This window comes from Canis lupus, chromosome 23 (assembly GCF_011100685.1).
Source record: "Canis lupus familiaris isolate Mischka breed German Shepherd chromosome 23, alternate assembly UU_Cfam_GSD_1.0, whole genome shotgun sequence".
Lineage (NCBI taxonomy): Eukaryota > Metazoa > Chordata > Mammalia > Carnivora > Canidae > Canis > Canis lupus.
In genome coordinates this window covers 5,630,605-5,641,391 of record NC_049244.1, presented here as the reverse complement: position 1 = coordinate 5,641,391, position 10,787 = coordinate 5,630,605, and the positions used below count along the sequence as shown (strand labels likewise).

Here is a 10,787-nt window from a genome sequence, read left to right as displayed (position 1 = left end):
AGAATTCCGCTTCTTATAGTTCAGACTAAGGATCCCATCTTGTGCCTGGTAAATGACAAATGGCTTCCTTGGTTTCTTGATGGCCCAATGAAATGAAAGAAAAGTCCAGTCCTAGTTAGCCTTGCCTTGCTTGGAGCAGTTTTGATCATGCAAACAGGCCATTAACCAACTTTGAAATTAGTAAATGCAATAATCATGGTAAGAGACACCATTGTACTTACTAATTATAACAGTTTTTCTCATTAATATTTACTAGTGGAGGCAGAAGTATTAGAGAAATGATGACATGTAGAATGGAAGTATTACTGTTCATCACATCTTCCAAAACTTATTAAACTTCTAGGTAGGTAGAGATCTCTTTTGCCTGGCATATCTCAGGCCTGACTGTCACATGAATGAATCTATCTACATAATGTTTCCAGAGACTGTATTTATGACAGAGTTTTGTCCCCTAGTAATTCAAATGAAAATAATCCTCCCAATAGGGTCTTGGAAAAGGGAATACATAATTATTTAAAGAATCCAAAAGATTCTTTTTGCATTGTTGGCAAAAACAAAACTAAAGCTTTTGTTTTAAGTCTTCAACATATATCAACACATTTTTAATCCATATAGAGTTGTTATTAACAAGTATATAAAATAATGCTTATAAATGATTTTTAATTTTGGCATTATATAGCATGCCTGTGCTAAATCCAAAAAGAGTGTGAATATAAGGCATGGACTTTCAAATATTCATTTCATAGCATCAGGCTACACATGCACCGATTATTATTCATACATTTTCCCCAATAGCACAGTGTTGAGATGTGGGCACATCACCCAGAGAACACAGCAGCACGGTTGTTCCAGACACAGTGCAGGTGGAGAAACAGTTCTTCACAGATGTGGCTCCCCTCAACAGTCATGGTGGGGGTGGGTAAGCCATAAAAAGGAAACCATGAACCTCTTCAGGTGGGGCAGAGTAGGGTGAGGTGAGTGTGCAGATAGGACTTCAGGGAGGGGAGGAGAGGAGCATAACAAGATGGCACAAAGACTGATATTGGAACAGGCCTACTTGTAGCCACAGACAGAAACTGTAACTGAATGTAGCAGCACCAGCTGTGGCAAATCGTCTTGGAACACATTGTCCAGGGAGCCTTGATCAGGCCACATATGGTGATGCAGAAGCAGCATTAAACAGGGGAGAAAGAGAAAAGATGGATCTGCTATATTGCAGGAATGGTAAGTGGGCAATGGATTTCTACTGAATATGGAATTCATATTTTAGATCACTTTAGGATTGAGGAATTTCCTCAAGATAATTGCCTGAGACCTGTGTTACCATTTTGTAAGAGGAAATGCTTTCTTAAAGTGAAATTCGATTGATTGCTCTCTAATGTGGGTGATTTTACACCCCTAAGCCCTAGCCCCTCCAGAAAATATTTGGCAATATCTGAAGACTTTTTTGATGTCTGTTGGAGAGGTGCTATTGACCACTGACATCCACTGGGTAGAGTTCAGGGATGCTACTAAAGACCCTATTAGGCACAGGTCATCCTTTTACAACAAACAACTATCCACCCTAAAATGTCAATGGTGCTAAATTTGAAAAGTCCTGGTTTAAGGTGATGGGACAGAATGTTTAAAAACCATCTTGTCTTTAAATTACACGCAGAAACAGAGTCAAAGAAGTGGGTGACTAATGCAAGAACTCACAACCCTGAAATTAAAGACTAAATTCCTACAACCTCCAGGATTCGCTCATGACAGTCCCTAGATGGAAAAAAAGTCACAAAGTGAGTAATTTTGATGGCAAGGAAGATCCAGGATCAAAAGTACCAGAACATGAGAACTTTATACAATGGGAGCAAGTGGAGGGACCTCTGAATTTAAGAATCAATATGCCTACTATTATTGGGAAAACCAAATACATACAAGGCTGTGCTACACTGTACAGCAAGACCTCATCATCATTTACTTTCAGCAGGCCTAAATGGGAATGAGGCCTAAATGGGAATCCAGGTAACTAACTGACTTCCATCAATGTGAAAAGAGAAGTCTAGGGCTCAAGACCAACTCAAGATGGACTCTAAGCCAAGTTGAAAACAAACTTACCCAGTGTCACAGTTTTGTCAATAGTTTATCCCTTGAAAAGTATCATATAAACTATTGCCTTCTTCAAATGAAACAACAATTCTTTATTGAATCTGAAGAGAAATATAGTCTTGCTATTTTGAGAGTGGGAAGAATTTATTTTTTTTTCTTGCCCATCTTTGGACCACATTTCTTTGCCAGAATAAAACATACTGATATGTGCCCCTCTGGATTAAAAAATTATGACAACTTATTTGAATTATGTCTATCTTCTTTCAAGGAATATAAAAGCAGACTCCAGTGTTTACAACATTTACGGAGCTGTTCCAGTAGCTGTTCTTAAGATCTCACTTGGTCTTGTCACATCCCCTCAGATAGTAATGCAACTAAACTTACCTCCCCCTTTAGTAAGTTTAAATTCTATGAAATTTGATCTTTTCAATTAGTTCCACTCATACACTCACAGAAGTATTCCCCAAGAAAAATATGAAATGAAAAGTTTGTGGTAAGAAAATCTTTTCAAAAATTTTTAAAAAGCTAAATGGAAAAGATTTTGATACCTTGGAACAAATAACATATTTTGTGATGATTTTTCTTCTATGGATATCTGAATTCAAAAGATAAGATTGTGATTCAGGATGAGCATCTATCTAATGAGGGGGTCAGTGGGTCAGAGCAATACCGTTGGAGACCATCTCAATGACAAACTGGAGCAAAGATGGAAAAACCCAGGCTTTTTATGTTAGCTTGAAAGATTCCAAATAAAAGAACTTTGATCATTTTCTGCTATCCACATACTTTTCATTTCATTTTCAATGATTTTACTTATTTCTTTTTGTCTCAACAGAAATAATTCTTCCCCCTCTTTAATGTTTACCCCTTTGAAATATATCTTTGCAGGCCTGACCCTCCATTAGGCATTGCCTAACAGAATGATAAACTACATGTCCTCCTTTAATCTTGCCCTGTAGATCAATCCTTTCAGCCTTTGAATTATTTTCTCAATCTTTTGAGGACTCAATGGGAAAGGCTTCATTTCTCCAGTAGTCTGCTCCAGGTGCCCTGGAAAACACAAACCTCAGTCAGGTATAGTGGCCTGATCTGGGAGGGTCCCAATCAGCAATAATATTTCAAGTGTATATGATATTGTATGATCAAAATTCTCTATCACACATATATTCCTTTTACACTCTTATGAACTCTGTAAGACAGATCAATAAAGAATGAACACCCTCTGTTATAAACAGTAAAGCAAGACCTTGTGAGTCTGTGCTCGTCCAAGATACACAGCTACTAAGCTACTCAAATCAAGTATTTGGACTCAAAGTCAGGTGAACAAGAATATATCCTTTTGCTTGGCACATTGACTTCCAGTTGGTAGATGTTCAATTCAACAGTAAACAGTTATTGCTTAGTGACACATTTCCAACTGTCCCAGCTCTCAATGGGATCAGCACATACACAGGTACATGTAGACTTAAGACTAGAGATGGTCTTTCTCAGGTGAAAATACATAGACATATATAGTACTACCCCCAGAATTCTAACTTACCACATATGGTTTCCTCATATTCCTATTTTCACTCTTTATTCTTATGTTAGCTTGCATACCTAAAGAGAGACACCCTACGGATTTTACTACCACCACTTTTGAGTTCATTTATTTAAACTATGCCTCCAGATTATTAGTATTGAAATATTTTAAGAATCATTATTCTTATGGTCCACAATACAGGTTAATTGGTTTTGCATTAGTGTTATGTTACTGGAATCCTGAAGTGTCATGGTGGAAACTGGATAGACCCTAGGCCCTTCATATTTCACATTTTGCCTACAACTAGTTTGGAAGCCATACTTTGGGCTCTTTTCTTCAACCTTAGAGATTACTTTAATTTGAAGCACATGAAACTTAGCCACATTTACTCCCCTGGCTTATTCACTCATCTATCCATGGATTGGATAATATGAATCCCTTTTAAATCAGACACGTAAATGAGAGAAGAGAGCCTTGAGGCTACTGTACATGATAAGTCAGGGTTGGAAAGTGTCTTTCTTCATGATGGCTGGTGACTGTCCTGTCGTAGTCTCTGTTTCAGTAAACAAAGCCAAAGAAAAAGGTACACAAGTGGATACTTTATTTTAGGAAGTGATTCAAGGTACAGGAATGCAGAAAAGGCAAGTACAAAAGCAGAAAAGAGAGAGAGCAATTCAAAGAGTGCATTGTTTAGCTTATCATTGCTCTGGCAACTGGGAATCAGTCCCCTGCTGGATTCCTCAAAATGTCATGCATCACTTGCCCCAGAACTTTCTACTCAAGGAATAGAGCAGTTTTCTTTTGGCTCCCATGCCTCATTGGTAAGAGTTGTCACAAGAGGTGCTAAATCCCTCATATTTCCATATTTGTGTATAAGTGAGAGTGAGGGGGTTCCTGTAGATCTCTATGATCTTTGAGAATACCTATGGAAGCAATATATACCCTTGGACAGCTGAGACAAAATGTTGTCGATTTACCCCTGTGTCTAGGTGTCTACTACAGCAATGGATGGAATAAAAGGGAATAGAAAATTGTGCGATGTGGCATAAGAAGTAATGGATCTGTTGTCAAATAATACAGAAGCCTAAAATAGAGGTGCTTAGTCAGCTAGATGACAGCTTAGTGTACCTCATGGAGGGAAATAAAATATGCACTGTGTAGTCAAGCTATTGTTTCCATGATTCCTTGAATTCTTGAATTTATAATTAAAACACACCACCATCTATCTTACAATATTTTAAATTAAGACAAGGGCCTAAAATAAGTAGGCATTTGATAAATATCAAGTTTTATTATCCTTTTACATTGAGGTTATCAATTCTGAGGATAATTTTGGTAGCTGGACTTCACATTAATCTTCCGATTTAATCCAAAGTTATACAAGGATTGACCAATATAAGACATATCTGAAATTCTCTCCAAGGTAGCTAGGGAGTTTAAGAGCTGGGAAGGGATGTGGGGATCCCTTGATCTGGGGATGGAGATCTGAATGTGGACATCCCTTGGAGATTCAGTGCCTCACTATCTTCTCTCTTCTCTGCCATCACTGAAGTGAAGGTAAGACTGTACAAAGCCTAATCTTTATCATTTATTAACCATCTGCCTGAAATGTGCTGTCTTTCTTACCTTTGATAGTTTTTAGTCTAAGAATATGTGCTAGTGGCAGCAAGGCAATCTTGGCAGATCATGTAAATAGCATTTGGAGTCATTGGGTGAAATATTTTTCCAATGTTAGGCTACCATCCATCTTGAAGCCATGCCAAAATGTCTGACCAACTTGGTAAACAAGGCAAATAATGTAGATAAATAACATCATGGAGAAAGTATTTCCAGATAATATACTGAATCATTGAGTAATGTGACTGATTTTTTGGTTTTCTATAGACATGGTGTCTTGTTTTGTATCTTTACCATTTCAATAATAAGGAAAAATCCATTTCTTATTTTGGAAGCCTATTATTACTTGAATGCAAAACTCAATCATTCACTATTAGAAAACCTGGATTCTTGTCCTGCAAAAACTTTAACCATTTTCCAGTCAATAAAGCGATCTTTGGTTCTTTTTCCTCATCTATGTTATAGGATGATAAATCTATTATTACTAAGTTATTATCTCTGCATTAGTGTCAGAATTAAGTGGTCAAAGAAAAAAATGTGTTTTGTAAACAGATAAATAAATGCCTTTAACAAAGCATTTTGTTTTCCCATACTTAATTGTTAATGTGTTTTAATTCTCAATTGGACTTTTGAAGAGTTGAACAGTGTCTTGTCTTTGAATTTCCATGCTTAATTTGCCCATTTCAATTTAAAAAAAAAATGCTGCTAAGTACTTGAAAGCATTTTTAATTTCATACATTTTTTCTTGAGGATTTTATTTATTTATTCACGAGAGACACAGAGAGAGAGAGAGGCAGAGACATGGGCAGATGAAGAAGTAGTCTCCTTGCAGGGAGCCAGATGTGGGACTCGATCTCAGGACCCTGGAATTAAGCTCTGAGCTGAAGGCAGATGCTCAAACACTGAGCCACCAAGGCGTCCCATAATTCCATACACTTTTAAAGTTCTTGATGTCTCATAGGACCATGGTGAGTATACCGATCCTCACCATTTTTTATTTTCCACTGGTGGGAAGGATGCCATTTAGGAGAAATTCATCATCTATGATCACAACATGGATACTGCAGCTGCATTCATTCAGCACCTGTGCCTTTTTTTTTAAAGTAAATTTTAACTTTTCTTATTCACAAAAATGACATAGTTGACTTCTTATGATTTTTAAATGAATTTTTAAAGTTAATAAGCAATTTCTCTTAGGTCTTATTCCACACTACCAGAACTGCATGTTTTTTATGCCATAAATATTTCCTCCTTACCACTAGATACTGGTATCAGCATATGCTTTTCCCTGGTACTTCAAATGCAACATTCTGTGTTAAAATGAGATAAAAATGAACTTTTTGGCTTTTTTTGTGTTGATTTTGCCTGTTAGTTCATCCTATTTATGTCTCTTTCCCTGCTCATACCCTTAGCACACATGTCTATTCTGGAATCTTAAACTTATATACAAAAGCAAATCTCTTATCTTGTTATAGGAAACCTACTTCTTTGGTCAGTTCTCATTATGTTTCTCAGAAACATCACTATCATACTTTATTTCTTCTTACTCATAGATTTTACCAAATGGAAGTTATTAGTATACTTTTATTATTTATTGATATGTATTTGTCTACTCTAGTCTGCGACTTCTTGAAACATAGGTGGTTGGGTTTTGGACATTTTTTCTTCTCTTTGTCATAGCCTCTCACCAAAAACAGAGTTTTTCTATAATAGATAATCAATTTTGGTTGAGTGAATAAATCAGTGCATCAAACTGCTGATGTCTCTTACTCTGAACCATTGTCTTCCCAACCCCACTATAGCATCCATTTTGAAACTGTTAGTGTTCTCACTGGTCGTCTTATCTATAGCATTCTCTTCTCCAAATGTGTTGTTAGAACTCTGCCAGTTTAATACCTTCCTGAACCATGCCCAAGACCTAGGATGAGCAATTTCGAATTTTTCAGAGTGGTGAACTTCATTCTTCAATGTACCTCCCTCCCTTTCCTCACTCCAATTTTCCAGTTAGTTTCATGGTTAAGTAGGCTCCTGGGTCTTCCACTGATGCCTAAGAGGAAAACTCTCCTGGCCACGTCCACAGAAATAGGCTTCCTGGTGGTACACTCTGCAGCTGTGTCAATACCCAGAGTCAGGACATATGCATTACATGAGCTTGGTAATCTGTAGTCAGATTAATCTCCCCTCTCTGCTAGCATCAGATCTGCCATTGCATGTGCTTTGGGCATGGATGCTGCTATGGAAGTGAATGGCAGCAAACTGCAATGGGGGCATTTTATTTTAGAGTTCAGTTTGTGATTGTTTTGAGGTCAGCTCAATTATTCCACTGACACTGATCCTATATAGTCAAACCAAAAAGGAGGCCACTAGATTGACAAATATTACAGTATATAGTACTTGTTCCTTAATTTATTCTTAGGCCCTACTGTTAGATAGCTGGTTTCCAAGAAAAAAAAGGCCATTACTTGTTTGTAAAGTATGGGAGATACATTTCAGTTCTCTAAAGTTTTCCAGCAACAACAGTCACAGACATTTTTTAAGTACCTACCATGTGTATGTGTGCTAGACATTTTCACAAAGAATATTTTATTTTCCTAATCTGTTTCTGTATAAAATTGGATCAGCATTATGTTCCCCAATCTCCTTTATTTTTTCCCCAATCTCCTTTATATTATTATTTTTACCAAATAATTTCTTTCCCCACATCTGTCTCTCTTTCTTTTTGCATACAATATATTAAATGTTATAATGTTTATCAAACCTGGCAAATGACAAGTGCTAATATTATTACTGAAAATCTACATGCTGGATTCTATATGCTACACTTAAGAGTTTGTAGGCTCTTGTGGATTACAAATGATCTTTCAGTAACATGGACACATGCTATGCCAATAATTCTAAGCACCAGGAGAATGCCAAAGTACCTGCTTTGAGCAAGCATCCAGTGATATATCATAAGGACTCCACGGGCCTATATTCAGAACAGCTAGGTTTAAGAGCTGGCTTTGGCATTTTTTTTCAGCAGAATGAGCTTGAGCAATTTCCTAGTGTCTCTGTCTGTGAGTTTCTGTTTGTATTCTGTGTGATGTCTATGTGTCTCAGAAAGCTTTTGTGCCAAGGAAGTATAGTGTATTTTAAAGTGTGTGGTGACATGGATTGTTTGTTTTACCTTGAGATTCTACAGGAACCATAAATCACAGTGTCTCCCTGTATCCCTGTTCTCTGGCCTCAGAGGTGGGTTGATGGATCAAGTTTAGCCAATTAGACTATCCCAGTTTGTTTCTCAGTGATGTGTTCAGGAATGAGGAATTCACTAGGGCTTTCTTCTACAACTGCTTGTGAAGTCTGAAGTGTTATGTTTCTCAAACATTCAGCAGGGAAACTACTAGCCAAATGTGGCTATTAAACAGTTGCACAGTGGGGCTAGAACTGGAGGGTATTATGCTGAATGAAGTAAGTCAATAGGAGAAGGACAAATATTATATGGTCTCATTCATACGGGGAATATAAAAAATAGTGAAAGGGAATAAAGGGGAAAGGAGAGAAAATGAGTGGGAAAAATCAGACAGGGTGACAGAACATGAGAGATTCCTAACTTTGGGAAATGAACAAGGGGTAGTGGAAGGGGAGGTGGGCGGGGGGGATGGTGTGGCTGGGTAACAGGCACTGAGGGGGGCACTTAATGGGATGAGGACTGTATGTTATACTATATGTTGGCAAATTGAACTCCAATAAAAAATATACAAAAAAAATGCAGAAGGAATTCATGCAAAAAACATTGAACTTATTGTCAAAAAATAAAAGTAAATAAAAATTTAAAAAAAATAAAAAGCTAAAAAACAGTTGCAATGTGACATGTGACTAGTGCAACTCAGAAATTGAATCTTAAAAAGTTAAAATTAATAAAACCACATTGGCCTAGTCACTACCATATTGGGCAGTGCAGGTCTACACTTTCCTATTTGCTATTTTGCATATTGTGTTATTTGTTCCCTGTTGCTTTTCTAGGATTATTTTTAAAACTTTTTTTTCTCTCTCTCTATGCCCTATTTATATAGCACTTAAGATACCTGCTCTTTGAAGGTTTTAATAATTCAACTGAGAAAACACCTTGACCCGACATTATTTTTAACTTCCTTAGTATATTCTGTAATCATAGATCTAATTATATTTTCTTTTTCTTCTTGAGTAATTTTTGTCAAGATGTTTTTTGAGAAGCCATCTATTTTGTATAGACCTTCAAATGTATTTGCATGACTTGGAGAATACTTCTCACTACTTATTTCCAAATCCATATGTTTGTAATTATTTCTGAATTCTCAGTTCTCAGTCTATAAACTTTTATCTTTTTATTTATCTAGTGACTCGTTTTGTTCTTTGTTTTCCTAATAATTCACTAAGCTTTTAAATCATGTGTGCTTGTTATTATCTTGTAAGTATCTTGTTTATAAGCATATAAGTGTTGCTTTATATTTGCAAATGCCTTCCTCTTAAATTTTTCTTTTTCTTTTTTTTTCCAATTTAAACAAATTGAATTTCACTATTTTACACATTTCTATTCTTTCTTCTTCAGTTATCTGAATGTTTGAGGCAAAAATTTCCCTTTTACACTAGGGTTACTTACACTCTGTGGGTTTGGATATATTTCACTTATATTAAAAAATAAACTATGAGAAGGAGAGAAATGAAAAGATTGATCATGGAGGAATTTTAAGGCAGTGAAAGTACTCTGTATAGGATTACAGTGATGAATATTTATCATTCTACATCTGTCCAATCCTATAGGCTATACAAACACTAAGAGCAAACCCTAAGGTAGGCTATGGATTTTGGATGATTATGTTGTGTCAGTGTAGGTTCATCCCCAGTAAAAATGTAGCATTTCAGTGAGTGATGTGGATAATAGGGGAGATTATGCATATGTGAGGGAAGAGGTGAATGAGAATTCCTGCACCTTTCTCTCATTTTTATTGTAAACCTAAAATTGCTCTAATAAGTAAAGTCTTAAAGATGTAATAAATAAATGATAAAAACGGTTCTTGTTTAACTCAAGAATTATTTGAGAGAGATAGTTTTAAATTGCATAGAATTTAGTTAATTTTTACTACTTTTTCCCACTAGTATTCAAAACATTGTAATATATGCTTACAGATTTTGGAATTTGTTGTGATTTTTTTGTGGCTTAATGTATAGCCATTTTAAATTATTTTAAGAATGCTTTAAAAGAGTATGTTTTATTGAACAAATTATTAATCAAAGGCTCTATAGGCTTATTTATTTTAATTTTTTTCATCTACTATTGGCTGAAAGAATTATTGAGCTTTTAGTTCTACTTCAATTTCATCCAGTTTTGAATCTATATTTTTGATGCCAAGTTGTTTGGTTTATAAAAAGATTCATAACTGTTACATATTTCTGTAGATTGCATGTATTATAATTATAAGGCACACAGCACATTTGTCTTGTACAATGCATTTGGCCTTTAATTAACTCTCATGTGATGTTAATGTCAGGACCCTGCTTAATATTTGTTTGCATGTGCCTGTGTGTCTTTGCCAATTCT

The 10,787-nt window shown here is 35.9% G+C and overlaps 1 long non-coding RNA gene across 1 annotated transcript; it reads left to right on the top strand.

Annotated features, from left to right (window-relative positions):
• LOC111091907 lies at positions 1 to 2,329 on the top strand. Its single transcript, XR_005376832.1, has 2 exons — positions 1 to 198; positions 1,658 to 2,329. It is a non-coding gene; the product is annotated as an uncharacterized LOC111091907 (long non-coding RNA).
• The last annotated feature ends 8,458 nt before the right edge of the window (positions 2,330 to 10,787 follow it).